At 42.8% G+C, this 17644-nt stretch overlaps 1 protein-coding gene across 2 annotated transcripts in view; it reads left to right on the forward strand.

Annotated features, from left to right (window-relative positions):
• Window positions 1-17644, forward strand: part of PCMTD2 (protein-L-isoaspartate (D-aspartate) O-methyltransferase domain containing 2) — a 90940-nt gene that overhangs the window by 34876 nt on the left and 38420 nt on the right. The window lies entirely within an intron of this gene.

Here is a 17644-nt window from a genome sequence, read left to right on the forward strand (position 1 = left end):
CCCTTCTTCTGCTTTCTCGCAGTGCAAGAAGCAGAAATGTAAAATTGTTTGTATACCATTTTATGGTTCTGCTTCTTGCATTGTGAGAAAGCAATGAGGCTTCGCTCCTCCCCATGGAGCCGCCCCTAGTGTGTGATCAGCTTCCTCAAAAATGTCAATTAATTAGTGCTATCCTCACTTGGGTCCCTCAACAACAGGATATTGGGGTAAAGTGAAGGTCTACCCCTGTGATAGACTTTAATGTGCAAATGGATTTGTTTCCGGTATGATTGGCCATGCGCTCAAGACCGTGGTGCCATAGTGCTGGCGCACCGCATCCATTCCAGCATTGGTCGGAGGCACCAAACATCGCCTTCACTCAAGACCGGGTGAAGTAACACTTGATCAACATTTTATATGCATTTTCTTTGTTTTGAGTACTGATGGACTATTTTTCAGCCCTAGACCATACATTGTACCAGGTCTCCTCCAAAATGTTTGTTTTTATTGGCTTGCTATTTAGACATGAATTTCTTTTTCTGACTTGGTTGCAAATTACTTATGTAGTAAAACAGACTTGAGATTCCTTTCTTTAATTGCTAGTTAAAAACCACTAATTCTAACTGAGTCACGTTTCTGGTTACTTCGTTCTTTACAGATTTCATATTTGCTCAGTGCAACAGTTGAATTAAACGATGATTATCTCTACAGGCAAAATTACACAACTTGACATGTCTCGCTGCTTAGAAATTCATTATTTGTAAATAAATCGTCCATTAAGGATGGGTTTTAGGAATTCCACCTCCGAAACCCTACATCTTCCATACCAGGTCTGAAGTCCGGGTTGTGGAGCAGCAGTGTTAGGGGAGAAATGAACAATGTGATATCATTTTTCTTGGCTATACTTTTCTAATATTCCAGTGTGGGGATATGGATGCCTCTTACTAGAATATAGGAGGCCAGGATTGGGTGAAGTCTTTTTGTGGTATCTAGAGCTGGTCGTAACTAGGATGACTAAATGTATTGTTGGATTTTAGGAAATCCTTATCGTTTGTATTAGTTCATTTTAACCCACACGATCCAACCCAGCCACAAGATTTCATGTTTTCCCCACCTATATGAGTCTTGGTATAGAAAATCGAGGAGAGGAGAAATGTTTTATCAAATTAGACGGAGATAAACTGAAGCATTTTACAGGGCTTGCTATCCAACATGGTCCATTATCTTGCAAGATCTTTTTTTTTTTTATTTATTTTTATTATTTACAGTTCAGCGGCTCAGAAATTGACATCTCCTGAGATTCAGCACAGTTTATTTTGAAACCGGAAAACTTTGAAAAGAAAGATAATTCATCTGGTAATGCTGCTATTGATTTGACTAGAGTCAGTAAGGAAATAAATAATTTCATCAGGGAATGCTAGAAATGAAAGTTTTGCTACGCCACTCTGTGATGCATTTTATGTTAAGGTTTCTAGTAATGTTTTTTTATAAAGGCTTCCATTGACAGTGCGAAGAGGGGACAGTGTGCCCCACCATTTCCTGATGAAGGGATCATTGTGGCAGATTTCACATTTACTTTGATTTTTGCAGGTAGGGTGAGGATAGAAAAATGTACAAGATTTAGGGCCAGATGTAGGAAGGCAAATACCGGTCGGTAACGGCCAATTTTGGCCATTACCGACCGGTATTTGAAGATGGAGATGTAGGGGCATGTTAAAATACAGATTCGGTAATTTTACCGATTCTGTAAAATACCGAATCGGTAAAATTACCGATTCTGTATTTTGACATGTAGGTAGCACTGCAATCAGTGCTACAGGGGTTTAAGAATTTGTTATTTACCACCAACTGGAAGTTGGTGGTAAATAATAAAAAACATTTAAAAAGCATTTTTTTTGCTTTTTAAACAGTGCCATGTTGCAGACATACATGCCCTAAGGGCATGTATGTCTGCAACATGTGCACCCATGCACAATTGAGGGGTGCAACAGGGTGTCAAAGTGACACCCTGCCACCCTTCAATGTTTCCCCCAATTACCGAATCGGTATTTACCAATTCGGTAATTGACATTCATTCCTATGGGCCTCCAGGCCCATAGGAATGAATGGCAATTACCGACTCGGTAAATACCGATTCGGTGATTACCGAATCATACCGATTCGGTAATGAAATTGGTAAATTTACCTAAATCCCGATTGCCAGTTCTTAAATACCGAAGAATCGATAATCTGGGATTACCTACATCTGGCCCTAAGTCTTGGTTTTTGCCAATTGCGTTTTTTTGCAATGATTTTAACAATTTGCTGTGTCACATGCCTTCTCCGGGTCGAGCAAGAGGACTGTTTGTTTCTTTCCACTTTCAAATATCAAGTAAAGTCAATTGCAATTCTGTCTGTAGTTTGGGTATTTTAAATAAAGCCTCATTCATATACTGATTTAAGTGTAGGGGAAAGTGTCTCTATGGCAGTTACACAATTTGAAAGGACTGTGACTGAGGCACTGGATGAACTTGCCCCTATCCAATTACGCCATCGAGCCAGGAAAAGGCCTTCAGCCCCTTGGTTCTCCGAACATCTTAGACTTCTTAGACAAGAAGTAAGGAGGCAGGAGCGACTATGGCATTCTGGTTGGGATCCAAAGGATAGGGAAGCCCATAAGACTATGCTGAGGAACTATAAAGGAGAAATCATAAAGGCCAAACAAGAACATTTTACGGCCCTGACAACCTCAATGTCCTCTCCTAAAGAGCTCTTCAAGGTAGTGGACTCCCTTATTACCCTTCAAACCCCAGATCCTGTAGTGGCATCCCAAGAGCTCTGCAATAACATTGCATCTTTCTTCCAGGCAAACATTTTATACATTTACTCTGCCTTGGAGCTGCAGAGATCTTGTATTACTGGGCCCCCTGCCCTGGGAGCTATGGACCTTGTCCCTGCAGAAACACCTCCTGTAGGAACCCTAGACTCTTTTCCCCCCTCTCTCTCTGGAGGATCTGGACAACCTCCTTAATAAAACTAAATCTGGTTCCCCCTTGGATGTATGTCCACTTAGGATCCTCAAACAGTGCAGAGATATCTTTTTGCCCCCGTTGGTTGACATTATAAATAAAGCCATGAGAGATGGCCTTTTTCCCACCCAATGGAAGAACGTGGTGGTAAAACCCTTACTTAAAAAGGCCTCTTTGGACCCTGCGGTTCTAAAAAGAATTCGGCCCATTTCACTCCTCCCGGCCCCTGCAAAGATGCTTGAAGCACATCTTAATAAGCATCTTGCTGCATATATAGAGAACTCAGGTTGTCTTGACTCCTCCCAACATGGATTCAGGAGGGAGCACAGCACCGAGTCTGCCCTCACCATCGTGCTGGATAACATCCGCACGCGTGTTGATGAAGGCCAGACCACCCTCCTGATCCTCCTAGATCTGACGGCGGCCTTTGATACCCTTTCTCCCTCAGTATTAACAACTCGGCTGAGGGAGGCTGGGGTTCAGGGGGCAGCCTTAGACCTACTCACTTCTTTTCTCAACCATCGAGTGCAAAGAGTGAAGTTGGGGGAGTACCTATCTCCATCCCTGCCCGTGCAATGTGGGGTCCCTCAGGGGTCGGCTTTGAGTCCGACCCTATTCAACATCTATGTGACCCCACTTGCAAGGCTAATTAGATCATATGGGATGGAGATAGTATCATACGCGGATGACACCCAGATCCTCGTCTCTCTCTCCCAATCAGGTGCCCCGACTGCCTCCAATTTTAGATCTTGTATGGAGGCAGTCGGGCAATGGATGATTTACAATTCATTAAAACTGAACGGAGAGAAGACGGAGGTGATGGTGTTTGGAGGGAAAGAGGATGTTTGGTCATCTAGCTGGTGGCCAGACTCATTAGGAGCCTGCCCCACCCCCACCTCCTCTGCTAAAAATCTAGGGGTCATGATTGATCCCGCCCTCAGTCTGGATAAACAGGTCAACAGAACCATCTCTACCTGTTGGGGCATCATACACATCCTCAGGAGGATCAGACACTACCTATCCTTGCAGGCAAGGAAACAGATCACTGTTGCCCTGATTGGCTCCCGTCTGGACTATTGCAATGCGCTGTATGTGGGACTGAGTAAAAGTCTACTGCAGCGCTTGCAGGTAGTCCAGAATGCGGCTGCCAGGTTTGTCCTCGACCTTCCCAAACGGGCCTCAGCCACAGCGGCTAGAAAGCTGTTACACTGGCTTCCTGTGGAGGATCGTATCCGCTTTAAGACTCTGTGCATGACCTATAGGGCATTAGCCAAAAACAGTCCCACTGGTGTAGGATCCATCTTGTCCCGCTACACTCCTGCTAATAACCTACGCTCCTCGAGCAGACTTCTTCTGTCAGCCCCTCGATTCAGGAGAACTAAATGGGGGGGTAGGGCTTTCTCTACCTTGGCGCCCAAATGGTGGAACTCCCTTCCACTGGAATTAAGATCCCTACCCACTTTCCAGGCCTTCAGAAGGGCCCTGAAGACTCATCTCTTCGTGCAGGCCTATATGTAATGGTGACATGCCCTGTTTATGAAATACGTTGTTAGGCGCCTTGATGCCTTCGGGTTATTGTCTGCGCAATATACATTTTATTCAAATCAAATCAAATCTAGCTAGCATTGGATGAGGGAAAATTATACGGGCAAAGCCCTTGGTCATACTTTAGTAAAGTTATAGGCTGGTATGAGGGTGCAGTTGGTCTTTGTCATGCTTCAATATTAAGAAGATGGCAGATTCCATCATGGTTCCAGTGATGGATGCTGAGGTGAAAAGAATTATAGACTTTACAGAGGGGGCCTGCAAGTGGACCCATGAACGCTTTGTAGAACACAGAGAAACCATCAACACTATCAGTGTTATGTGGTCAATTACAATGGCTGTTCAAATCTCTGTCATCATGATTGGCTGTTCCGAGTGATGCAAAGTCTAACAAATCATCTAGCTAAAATAAGAAATCATTATGCAGTTCGGGATCTAGGTTTTGAGAGTGGTACAGTGCTGAATAGTAAGTCTGAATAGCTGCTTCAGTGCCATTAGTATAATTGTTGTGGAGACCTGCAGCTATATGGTTCCTAGTCTAGAGTTTGTAGACCAATATACCACAACCCTTTCTCATGATATTTCTGATTGGCGTACATCATTTTTCTGGCAGCATCATTCATCAGTATTTGTAGTTTGCCCCGTAGTTTTCAAGTTCTCCGTATGTTTTAGGGGAGTAGTTGTCTGTATGTTGTTTCTATAACGGTTTACTATAAAGAGGGGGGTTGTACCCAGATAGAATTACGGGGACCTGGGTTATCAATTGAGGTATGGGAAGGGGTCCCAGTAAACATGAACAATAATAACAAAGAAAATATAAACAATCAAAGAAACCAATTATAAAGACACATTGTTTTATTCACAATGTGCTAGTATCATGTATATACGTCACTTTAAACATACATTGATCAGTGACTATTTTGTAGTGCCCCAAAGGTTGGGAAAGGGGGGAGGGTTTGTGATACGTGTGGGTAATCGGTGAAGGAAAAGAGGGTTTTTAGTGACAGTAAAATCGGCGAATAAGAGTAATTCAATGTAGTTACATATCAATGTACCCAAACAAAATGACCAATAAGTTCATATAAATTCTTTCACAAAAATCATACTCCAAATGCACAACTAATGAGAGCAATAGGGTGTGGAGTTGACTGCATAAAACAAAATGATGTCGACGTTTCGACCCTCGTTCGCAGATGTGGGTTTAAATCTTGCCGTGGGGTCTTCTTCAGGACTGGGGAGATGGGGGCACGTGACCTAGTTAATGTACAAATATACACGTATTAGTGTGGGGAAAGAAATTCCCATATATTACTCAGGCTTAAAAAACACACCAATCTTTTGATGAAAGTGGCTGACGGTTAGCAAAATCTTGTTGAATGCATATAATTCAAACAATGTGTCGCCACGAGTACGACTTGTTCAACCAATGGATGTATTGTTAATCCTCAATCGAGATCATTATGCACAAAAAAGGGGGGAAGCAGTCTGAAGATAGGTCACACCGCACTTGGGCAACCCATCCAAAATACCAATGGGCTATACGTGAATTAGCAACAAACGCTAATAAGTACAGGTCCAATATGTTGATTGACACTATACAATCCAATCCATGGATACCAAATATACCGGTTAAAAGGTCAAACTCGAAGAGATTATAACTTACCACCGAGGTGGTGTGCAAAAGGACCCGTTAGGTGGAGGGTAGATATCGGTAGTAGATCTGTAAATTAAAATTAAGTAAGGGTCTTATTATACTGATAGTGTTATTTTACAAAAAATGCAGAAATCACCGCATGGTAGAGGACTTACCGAGGTATCACTCGGAACCGCCTAATGAATTATTGGTCGAGGGTCCGTAGAAGCATCAAAAGGGAAAGTAGCTCTAAATGTAAAAAAGTATAGAGAGAACCTTTAAAAACTGTCCCCGCAGGGCCGGGAGGGTTAGAGCAAAAAGCAGAGACCAATCTAGAAACTTACCCGACAGCCGTGTTGCTTCAACTTTCGGCGTGGGGTAGCAGGCACTCGCGCTGTGGCGTCGAGTCCGTGGCAGGACTAGATCAGGAGATAAAAGAGTATGCAAAGCGTTACTAGTCTGCTGGGAGGGCGCGGACTGAACGCATGAACTCGAAGAATTGCTGGTGCTTACCGGGGTGAGGAATTAATCCGGAGCCGTTCACTGCTCGCCGAGGGAATGGCGAAGCAGAGTTCCGCTTACAGGGACGTTGCCAGGGTTACACGTCACGTGATTAATAGGCATGGTGGACAGACTCAATGAGTCAGTGGGTCGCATAAAGTCAGGCACTTGTTGGAAACACACATACGGATTGGTACCCATAACGCTTAGTGGGTTAGTGCACATTTTTGATATAGCCATTAAAGGTGACTGAAATAACATATTTAAAAATGACATAGCGACTGGATGGAATCCGGTAACGGGATATAACCCTCAGAACGGAGGTATTAATAGCCAAACCAAAATAGGCAATTGGGTACTTGTTGGTGGAGCAGATTACGTGCATATGAGTGAATGCATCGATTAGGGGATAACTGTGAACATCCACAGACAAATGCTATTCTTTATAACAACCTAAACGCTGGCTATGGCACGAATATAAATGGGTGAATAATAGCAACATGCCCACGAACTAATTAGTCTCATCACTTAAATAACCCTTCATAAATTGGCTGGGTGCTCTCATACAGGGCGTACCTCACGCACGTGGGTATAGGCCACTGTCGCTCCCTTCTGATGGTTATTTATGGGCAAAAATGCTGGTTGTTGCGCAAAAAATGGTTCCTGGATAATATCACCGTAATCACAACACAGTTGGTCCAGATCTTGGACACCCTAACTGAATTTATTGGCAATGCTCAAAATACATGGCGTACCTCACACACGTGGGTATAGGCCACTGTAGCTCTGTACTGATGGTTGATAATATACACATAATCAAGGTTATTGCAACATTGTGGGAGTGGCGTACCTCGCACACGCGGGTAAAGGCCATATACACATTGTCGCTGCTCGTCGGTGCAAAATTGGGCTACTGATGTCTTAACTATATGCTAAGGCCAGACATATTGAATCATCATACTAGGTAGATTCACTGATAGACAGAGTGTAATGTCAGGCTCATAGTTAATTCTAAGTATGGATACAAGGACAATATCATTGAAACAATCATCAAGGTAGAATAGCCAGTTGGGAAAATGAACTATCATGTTCGTTTAGCCCAGATTCAATGGAGTTAAAGGTAAATATCCACTTTAATTCCCGGGTGTTAAGGATGTTTGAGATATTACCTCCCCGTGGACCCAGTGTCGCTTTCTCTATGACTAACCACTTGAGGCTTTCTGGTGTATGGCCTACTGATAAGAAGTGGTCAACTAGCGGAGCCCCCTGGGTTTTGCATCTGATCCGGCTCATATGCTGAAGTATCCTTGCTTTCACTTTTTGTTGGGTCTGGCCAATATAAATCAATTGACATGGGCACAAGATGGCGTAAATGATGTTTTCAGAATTGCAGTTGGTATGAGATTTCATAACAATTCTGTGTCTTCCGTGTGAGAATTCCTTTGTTTGAATGGTGCTGGCACAAGCTTTGCAGCAACCACATCTAAAGTGGCCCAGAATGGGAGGCAGATTCCACATTGTTTGGATAGTTGGATCCTCCGGTGTTTTCAAGAAGGAACGTACCACAAGGTCCTTGATGCTTCTGGCCTTTTTGAATGCATGAAGGGGCAAGTCACTTTGTTGAATATCATCAGAGATAAGGGCCCAGTGATGGTTTATTATCTTTTTTATTTTGTTGCTGGCGGTGTTGAATGTAGTGACACACACGATTTTCTGTTCAGATTCATCTCTGTCGGTTTTGGGGGTCAAAAGTTCTTCTCGAGGATAGAACCAGGCTCTTTTCCGTGCACGCTTGACAAGTTGTTTTGGGTAACCCCTGGACAAAAGTCTCTGTTTGAGTTCTTCAGACTCGCTGAAATAGTGATCTTTATTGGAGCAATTGCGGCGGATGCGCAAAAATTGCCCAAAGGGGAGGTTGTCTCGGAGGGCACGTGGATGGTGACTCTCGTAGTGCAAAAGGGAGTTTCTTTCAGCCGGTTTTCGATATAAAGTGGTGAGTAATACACCAGCCTCCTCATAGATGGTGAGGTCTAGAAAATCGATCCGATGATTGTCCGATTGAATGGTAAATTTTAGGAAAAGAGATTGTTCATTAAGCCAAACAAAGAACGCCGTTAGCTCTTGTAAGTCTCCGTGCCATATCAGGAGAATGTCATCGATGTAACGCATCCAGAGACTCAATTGGTCTCTGAATGGGTTGATCTGATTGAGTACAGTATCTTGCTCAAAGGCTGCCATGTATAAAATTGCCACATCAGGAGCAAAGGGAGCCCCCATAGCTACTCCTGAAGTTTGAATGTAAAACTTGTCCTTGAACACGAAGAAATTTTGGGTCATCGCTATACGCAGTAATGCAACAATAAATTCGGTGGGTACTTGCATCGGAGCAGGTCGCTGTTGTAGGCACCGTGTTACTACCATCAGAGCTTCCTGCTGTGGAATACACGTGTACAGGGATACAACATCGCATGTGGCTAACAGTTGACAATCTAGATTGAAATGTTGGCCTTCCACAATATTTATGGTGTGCATCGTGTCACGTAAATACGCTGGAGTGGCTTCTGCGATGGGTTTCAAGAAAAAATCAATGTATTGACCCAGGGGTTCGAGGATCGACCCACACCCGGAAACAATGGGGCGGCCTGGGGGGTTGGTCATTGACTTGTGTATCTTTGGTATCGTGTAGATGGTTGCTAAACGTGGATGTGGTTTGTTGAGGAAATTGAACTCAAGTTCCGATAGAAACCCTTGTTCAAGACCCATTTGAGTTATTTCAAGGATGTCACGAGCAATGGCCGAGGTTGGGTCTGACCGTAGAAGTTGATAACTGTTAGTGTCATTCAATTGACGGAGAATTTCAGATTCGTATGAGGTGACATCCTGTACCACGATTGCACCACCCTTGTCAGCTGGCTTGATAACTAGTTGGTCATTTCGCGCCAGGGTTTGGAGAGCTAATTTCTCTTTTTTGCTGGTGTTAAATCTAGTAAAGGTTTTGGTTCCTAGGAGATGTAGTGTGTCTCTCAGTACGACCGTTTCAAAGGCCAGGATCTTATGTGACATGGTGTTGTTGAAGGGGACAAATGTAGAGGGCGGTCTGAGTCCAGTAATGGAAGGTAAGGTGCTTGGTTCTTTGTTTGGCTTAATGAACAATCTCTTTTCCTAAAATTTACCATTCAATCGGACAATCATCGGATCGATTTTCTAGACCTCACCATCTATGAGGAGGCTGGTGTATTACTCACCACTTTATATCGAAAACCGGCTGAAAGAAACTCCCTTTTGCACTACGAGAGTCACCATCCACGTGCCCTCCGAGACAACCTCCCCTTTGGGCAATTTTTGCGCATCCGCCGCAATTGCTCCAATAAAGATCACTATTTCAGCGAGTCTGAAGAACTCAAACAGAGACTTTTGTCCAGGGGTTACCCAAAACAACTTGTCAAGCGTGCACGGAAAAGAGCCTGGTTCTATCCTCGAGAAGAACTTTTGACCCCCAAAACCGACAGAGATGAATCTGAACAGAAAATCGTGTGTGTCACTACATTCAACACCGCCAGCAACAAAATAAAAAAGATAATAAACCATCACTGGGCCCTTATCTCTGATGATATTCAACAAAGTGACTTGCCCCTTCATGCATTCAAAAAGGCCAGAAGCATCAAGGACCTTGTGGTACGTTCCTTCTTGAAAACACCGGAGGATCCAACTATCCAAACAATGTGGAATCTGCCTCCCATTCTGGGCCACTTTAGATGTGGTTGCTGCAAAGCTTGTGCCAGCACCATTCAAACAAAGGAATTCTCACACGGAAGACACAGAATTGTTATGAAATCTCATACCAACTGCAATTCTGAAAACATCATTTACGCCATCTTGTGCCCATGTCAATTGATTTATATTGGCCAGACCCAACAAAAAGTGAAAGCAAGGATACTTCAGCATATGAGCCGGATCAGATGCAAAACCCAGGGGGCTCCGCTAGTTGACCACTTCTTATCAGTAGGCCATACACCAGAAAGCCTCAAGTGGTTAGTCATAGAGAAAGCGACACTGGGTCCACGGGGAGGTAATATCTCAAACATCCTTAACACCCGGGAATTAAAGTGGATATTTACCTTTAACTCCATTGAATCTGGGCTAAACGAACATGATAGTTCATTTTCCCAACTGGCTATTCTACCTTGATGATTGTTTCAATGATATTGTCCTTGTATCCATACTTAGAATTAACTATGAGCCTGACATTACACTCTGTCTATCAGTGAATCTACCTAGTATGATGATTCAATATGTCTGGCCTTAGCATATAGTTAAGACATCAGTAGCCCAATTTTGCACCGACGAGCAGCGACAATGTGTATATGGCCTTTACCCGCGTGTGCGAGGTACGCCACTCCCACAATGTTGCAATAACCTTGATTATGTGTATATTATCAACCATCAGTACAGAGCTACAGTGGCCTATACCCGCGTGTGTGAGGTACGCCATGTATTTTGAGCATTGCCAATAAATTCAGTTAGGGTGTCCAAGATCTGGACCAACTGTGTTGTGATTACGGTGATATTATCCAGGAACCATTTTTTGCGCAACAACCAGCATTTTTGCCCATAAATAACTATCAGAAGGGAGCGACAGTGGCCTATACCCACGTGCGTGAGGTACGCCCTGTATGAGAGCACCCAGCCAATTTATGAAGGGTTATTTAAGTGATGAGACTAATTAGTTCGTGGGCATGTTGCTATTATTCACCCATTTATATTCGTGCCATAGCCAGCGTTTAGGTTGTTATAAAGAATAGCATTTGTCTGTGGATGTTCACAGTTATCCCCTAATCGATGCATTCACTCATATGCACGTAATCTGCTCCACCAACAAGTACCCAATTGCCTATTTTGGTTTGGCTATTAATACCTCCGTTCTGAGGGTTATATCCCGTTACCGGATTCCATCCAGTCGCTATGTCATTTTTAAATATGTTATTTCAGTCACCTTTAATGGCTATATCAAAAATGTGCACTAACCCACTAAGCGTTATGGGTACCAATCCGTATGTGTGTTTCCAACAAGTGCCTGACTTTATGCGACCCACTGACTCATTGAGTCTGTCCACCATGCCTATTAATCACGTGACGTGTAACCCTGGCAACGTCCCTGTAAGCGGAACTCTGCTTCGCCATTCCCTCGGCGAGCAGTGAATGGCTCCGGATTAATTCCTCACCCCGGTAAGCACCAGCAATTCTTCGAGTTCATGCGTTCAGTCCGCGCCCTCCCAGCAGACTAGTAACGCTTTGCATACTCTTTTATCTCCTGATCTAGTCCTGCCACGGACTCGACGCCACAGCGCGAGTGCCTGCTACCCCACGCCGAAAGTTGAAGCAACATGGCTGTCGGGTAAGTTTCTAGATTGGTCTCTGCTTTTTGCTCTAACCCTCCCGGCCCTGCGGGGACAGTTTTTAAAGGTTCTCTCTATACTTTTTTACATTTAGAGCTACTTTCCCTTTTGATGCTTCTACGGACCCTCGACCAATAATTCATTAGGCGGTTCCGAGTGATACCTCGGTAAGTCCTCTACCATGCGGTGATTTCTGCATTTTTTGTAAAATAACACTATCAGTATAATAAGACCCTTACTTAATTTTAATTTACAGATCTACTACCGATATCTACCCTCCACCTAACGGGTCCTTTTGCACACCACCTCGGTGGTAAGTTATAATCTCTTCGAGTTTGACCTTTTAACCGGTATATTTGGTATCCATGGATTCGATTGTATAGTGTCAATCAACATATTGGACCTGTACTTATTAGCGTTTGTTGCTAATTCACGTATAGCCCATTGGTATTTTGGATGGGTTGCCCAAGTGCGGTGTGACCTATCTTCAGACTGCTTCCCCCCTTTTTTGTGCATAATGATCTCGATTGAGGATTAACAATACATCCATTGGTTGAACAAGTCGTACTCGTGGCGACACATTGTTTGAATTATATGCATTCAACAAGATTTTGCTAACCGTCAGCCACTTTCATCAAAAGATTGGTGTGTTTTTTAAGCCTGAGTAATATATGGGAATTTCTTTCCCCACACTAATACGTGTATATTTGTACATTAACTAGGTCACGTGCCCCCATCTCCCCAGTCCTGAAGAAGACCCCACGGCAAGATTTAAACCCACATCTGCGAACGAGGGTCGAAACGTCGACATCATTTTTTTTTATGCAGTCAACTCCACACCCTATTGCTCTCATTAGTTGTGCATTTGGAGTATGATTTTTGTGAAAGAATTTATATGAACTTATTGGTCATTTTGTTTGGGTACATTGATATGTAACTACATTGAATTACTCTTATTCGCCGATTTTACTGTCACTAAAAACCCTCTTTTCCTTCACCGATTACCCACACGTATCACAAACCCTCCCCCCTTTCCCAACCTTTGGGGCACTACAAAATAGTCACTGATCAATGTATGTTTAAAGTGACGTATATACATGATACTAGCACATTGTGAATAAAACAATGTGTCTTTATAATTGGTTTCTTTGATTGTTTATATTTTCTTTGTTATTATTGTTCATGTTTACTGGGACCCCTTCCCATACCTCTATAACGGTTTAGCCAGGATTCAAGTTCTGTGTTTTTTTGTTTAGTGAGTCGTGTAAAGGTAGATGCGAGTTATTTCAAGTCTTGCCGAATCACTGCTTCTGCTACATCCTAGCTAGTATCCCAACTAAGCTTTCTATTATGGTTTTCCCTGACAACGTGTTCCCCACATTTCTTGACCGAATCTCGTAGAGTCGTAGCTCTAAAAGCAATTTCTTTGAAGACCCAAGTTTTGCTGACAGAATTGATGGGCGGTGTTCTTTCGAAGGTCAGCCAGACTAGTGCATGGGCTGATAATACTTGAGAAGTTTACAGAAATAGAATAAATGGTGCTGTAGGGCTGCTTATTAAGAAGAAACGTATAATTGTCTGCTTATCATGTGTGAAATCCTTATGTTCATCCCTCAAAGTATCTAACAAGTCTGTGTAGAAAATGCCATTTATTGCAAAGTAGCTGCTTTCGGTTGGTCACCTCCAGTTTTGCATTTTTCTTTTTTTGTACTCTCCTCGTAATCTAGAACAGTGTGTTCTGAGCCCATTATATGTGTTCTGACCCCTAAACGTGTCCAAATTGGATTACAACCTGATTGGCACATTTAACTTCCCTATAGGGTCATATTAAATGGTGCAGAAATACGTCTATTGCATGGCAAGTTAAATGCCACTTGTGCACTGCAGTACCTATTGTGCCATCCACTCTAATGGCAGTAAAAACATGCCTCGGGCCTCACCTGTGTAGCCTGACTGTAGCAGCCTGAACCCTGCTTGCCCATCCCTGTGAAATCACCCTTTCGACAGGTGGGAAAACCTGATGGATGTTAATTTACAATAGCTCCCCAGCAACTGCCCAGCCTGTATTTGCTCTGAATTAGACGTGGAAGAGCTGTGAGAACTGCTCAGGTCAGAGTAAGTAGCCTATGAGAGGGGAGGTATTTTCTTTACCTGGCAGGAAGACCATTTGGGGGTGGGCCCAGAACTTAATTATCGTCAAAGGGGCCAGCTCTGTTTCAAGCGAATGTAAGGTGGCATTTAGAAAGCCCCATTCTTCATATCCATAGTCAGGCTGGCACCAAACTCGGTGGGAGGAAAGCTACCCCCTTAACTGGCTTGGAGTGACCACTCGGTGGGCACACAGACTGTGCACGGGGGTTTCGCCATCTTGGAATTTGAGGGTGAGTGTGATTGTTTGCAGTAGGGCAAACAACAACTGCAGAAAAGTGGGTAGGTTGCCCCATGGAGCTTTTACCCCATTTTGTGAGGAAGTGGCCTGGAGTCACCCTCACCCACTAGTTGGTGCCAGACATAAATGTGATTGCACACCTGTTCCATCAAAGGTGTGTCACCCTAGGCACAAGTGTCAAATGCTGGTTCCCAGCTCTGATAAACAATATCATTCATACTGTATTTTGATTTCACTCGTAGTCTTTAATTCTTATATTCAACAGTTCATTCACATTAGATTCCAATTAGATCATGTTAGGCGTAGACATAAATCATTCCAATGCATTTCGGTGTAATTAACACCTTCATCAGGGAACGCCTGAAAATTAAACATATGAACATACTTTATAATCAGCAACTTCGTCTCTATCTCAAAAAATCATATAAATTCATATTTATGCAATGAATGCAACTGAAATATCATATTATAAACCTCAGTATCTCTCTTTAAACGGCTGTTGTCAAAAAGCATTTGTTCGTGTGTAACACTCGTAAAGGATTTTAACTCCCTGTTCTAACCGTTTGTTCGTGTGATATTACGCGCCTATTACTGCCCGTTAAGGCATTCTTATCAAAACCGTTAAGGCATTTTTATCAATACTTTAAAATCTGCATAGAGGCTTTGGCTTTCCCCCAGTCAGAGGAGTATTAAACTCTCGCCTCATGCTATGCGTTGGTGATGTATCATTTGGCTTTCCTGGAATTCCTTCCTTTAGAATTCAGAAAGGACTATTCTAAATGAATAAAAAACGACTTTGCTTTGTCTTCTCACATTCTGTTATTTTTCTCCTTTTTTCTACACAGAAAGCAAATCTTTTCTTCTTGTTCCCAACATTGGCAATGCCAGTAGGGCTGGCTTTTTGATAAACAACAATGTGCATACATTGCATGAAACGGCATTTGTGAATGCCTATTTATTAATGTGTTGGTACATTAAATCTCGACCTGTGGGATTTGCCAGTACTTGTTTTGTAATGCCAGGTTTTGGTTGTGAATGTTTTGCAATAATCCTACACTAAAATCTTCATACGGTATTCACTTTTATATGCATGGGTCATTGCTGTAATATACTAAAGTCCTGTGTGTTTCCTTTGTATGAAAATGTTAAGTGTTTCCCCATGCAGTTTGCACAGAAAAATAGATTTGCCATTTCATTATAATTCTGTTTTTATGTGTAGATGTTTGCTGCTCATTTAAAAAGTGTGGAATCCTGCAACAGATAGAATCATAATGCATATAGTATGTTATCAGGATGTACAAAGAAGTGGAAATATGACCTTGTGTCCGATCAAGACTGGTTTGTTCGCAAAAGTGAACGCTAGATAAACAAGCATTTACAATGCAACGGTTTCGCCTTCGGAAAAGTTTGAGCTATTGGCATTGTAAATGACAAACTTTTTATTTATGTGTTGGTTTTGAAAACGGATAAATAAATGGCATTCTCATTTACAATGCCAATAGCTTACTCTGTCGCAAATGCAAGACGTATTGCATTTGCACACACACACCCACACAAGAGCCCCCCACACACACAAGAGCCCCCCACACACACCACACAAGAGCCCCCCTTGGTCTTGGTTGGAATCAGACCCTGGCCTTGGGAGTCACTTGATGCTTCATCTTATAGAGATGTGAACCCTGACCTTGGGGCCCGAGTCCTGGCTCTGTGAAGGAGCTGCTGCTTCACCTTGATAAGGATTTGTGCCCTGTTATTAATCAATATTCCAGACAATACATTTTAATTAAAGACAAGTATCGCATACATTAATACAAAATGCAGTGTACCCAAAATTACGTAAAAGGGAAATAAATGCAAAGATTGAACAATAATTGGAGAACAAAAGGACTACATAACAAAAGATTTATAATAATGCTGTTTGTATTACAAGTTCGATACAAAAGGGGATGATGGACAGAGCGTTTGAGCAAATCAAACACTCGCCCCCCAGTCAAATGATCTGGGTTTAATCCATCACCGTTCTTTAGCTCACTCCGCCACCCCAGTTCAGACATGGCTATATGCAAATCAGTCTGACCCTGTGCCTCATGGAAACAGTCCAGCCCGAACTGCCAAGCCATGTCATTGATGGACAGGCCCCTCGTCCAATGGCTAGGCTCCATTTATGGAGCTAGCCAATGGGACGGGGGGGCGTGTTCCATAGTGCTTACTGTACTCAATAGATTTCTCTGGAGGAGGAGCCTAACGGCTCCGCCCCCCAGCGAAACCTAAAAAGTATATATTTTTGTGTAAATTAACTTGAGAATATTTGATATCAGCTTAAGTAGGTCTACTTGGCATGATTATTTGAAAAGCCACATCTACAGTAACTAGAGCAGTCAAGAAGCAATGAAGAGGCTCTGATGTGGTGAGGGAGGCTGTTTCATGCTATGGTGGAGATAGAGATCTATATATCAGACAATACTATTTATATAGTGAATAAGTCTTGCTGTACGATAATTTCCCAACTGTTCTATCGTAATTACATGTATAATAAAAATTGCATGTATAATAAAAATTGCAGAAAAACTTATTGCATTTGTACTTTTGTAAAAGAAAGCAAGTGTTTATAATATTAACAGCAAAGTCAAAGATGAAAAAAATAGAAAATGTTTCTACATATTGTAAGTTTGTAATATTTTTAATGATCATCCTTTATTACTTTTATTAACGATCACTTTGTAACACTGATGATCGGAGGGTATGGGCAGTGCCCCCTTGTACTAGTACTGAAAACCAAGACCAGAAGACCATGCAGGTAAATGCCTGCCTATTTCGTAAGAGAAAGCAAAAGACACACAAATGATGGACGGAATGCAGAGCAAATCAAACACTCACCCCAAGTCAGCGATCCAGGGTAAATCCATTGTTCTTTTGCTCACCATGCCACCCCAGTTTAGACGCAGCCATATACAAATCAGTCTTGACCTCATGGGAACAGTCCAGCCCGAAATGCCAATCCATGTCCTACCAGGACCGGAAAGACGCATACTGGGACTGGTTTCAGGGTATCGCCCCCTCATCAGCCAGTGGCACAGTAATCCCGGGACCCACGTTTGGGCATATCCAGCGCACTTAGGGCCTAGCCGCCGCACTTAGGGTGAGAAAGCAAATGACACACAGATGATGGATGGAATGCAGAGCAAATCAAACA

This window comes from Lissotriton vulgaris, chromosome 7 (genome assembly GCF_964263255.1).
Source record: "Lissotriton vulgaris chromosome 7, aLisVul1.2, whole genome shotgun sequence".
Classification (NCBI taxonomy): Eukaryota; Metazoa; Chordata; class Amphibia; order Caudata; family Salamandridae; genus Lissotriton; species Lissotriton vulgaris.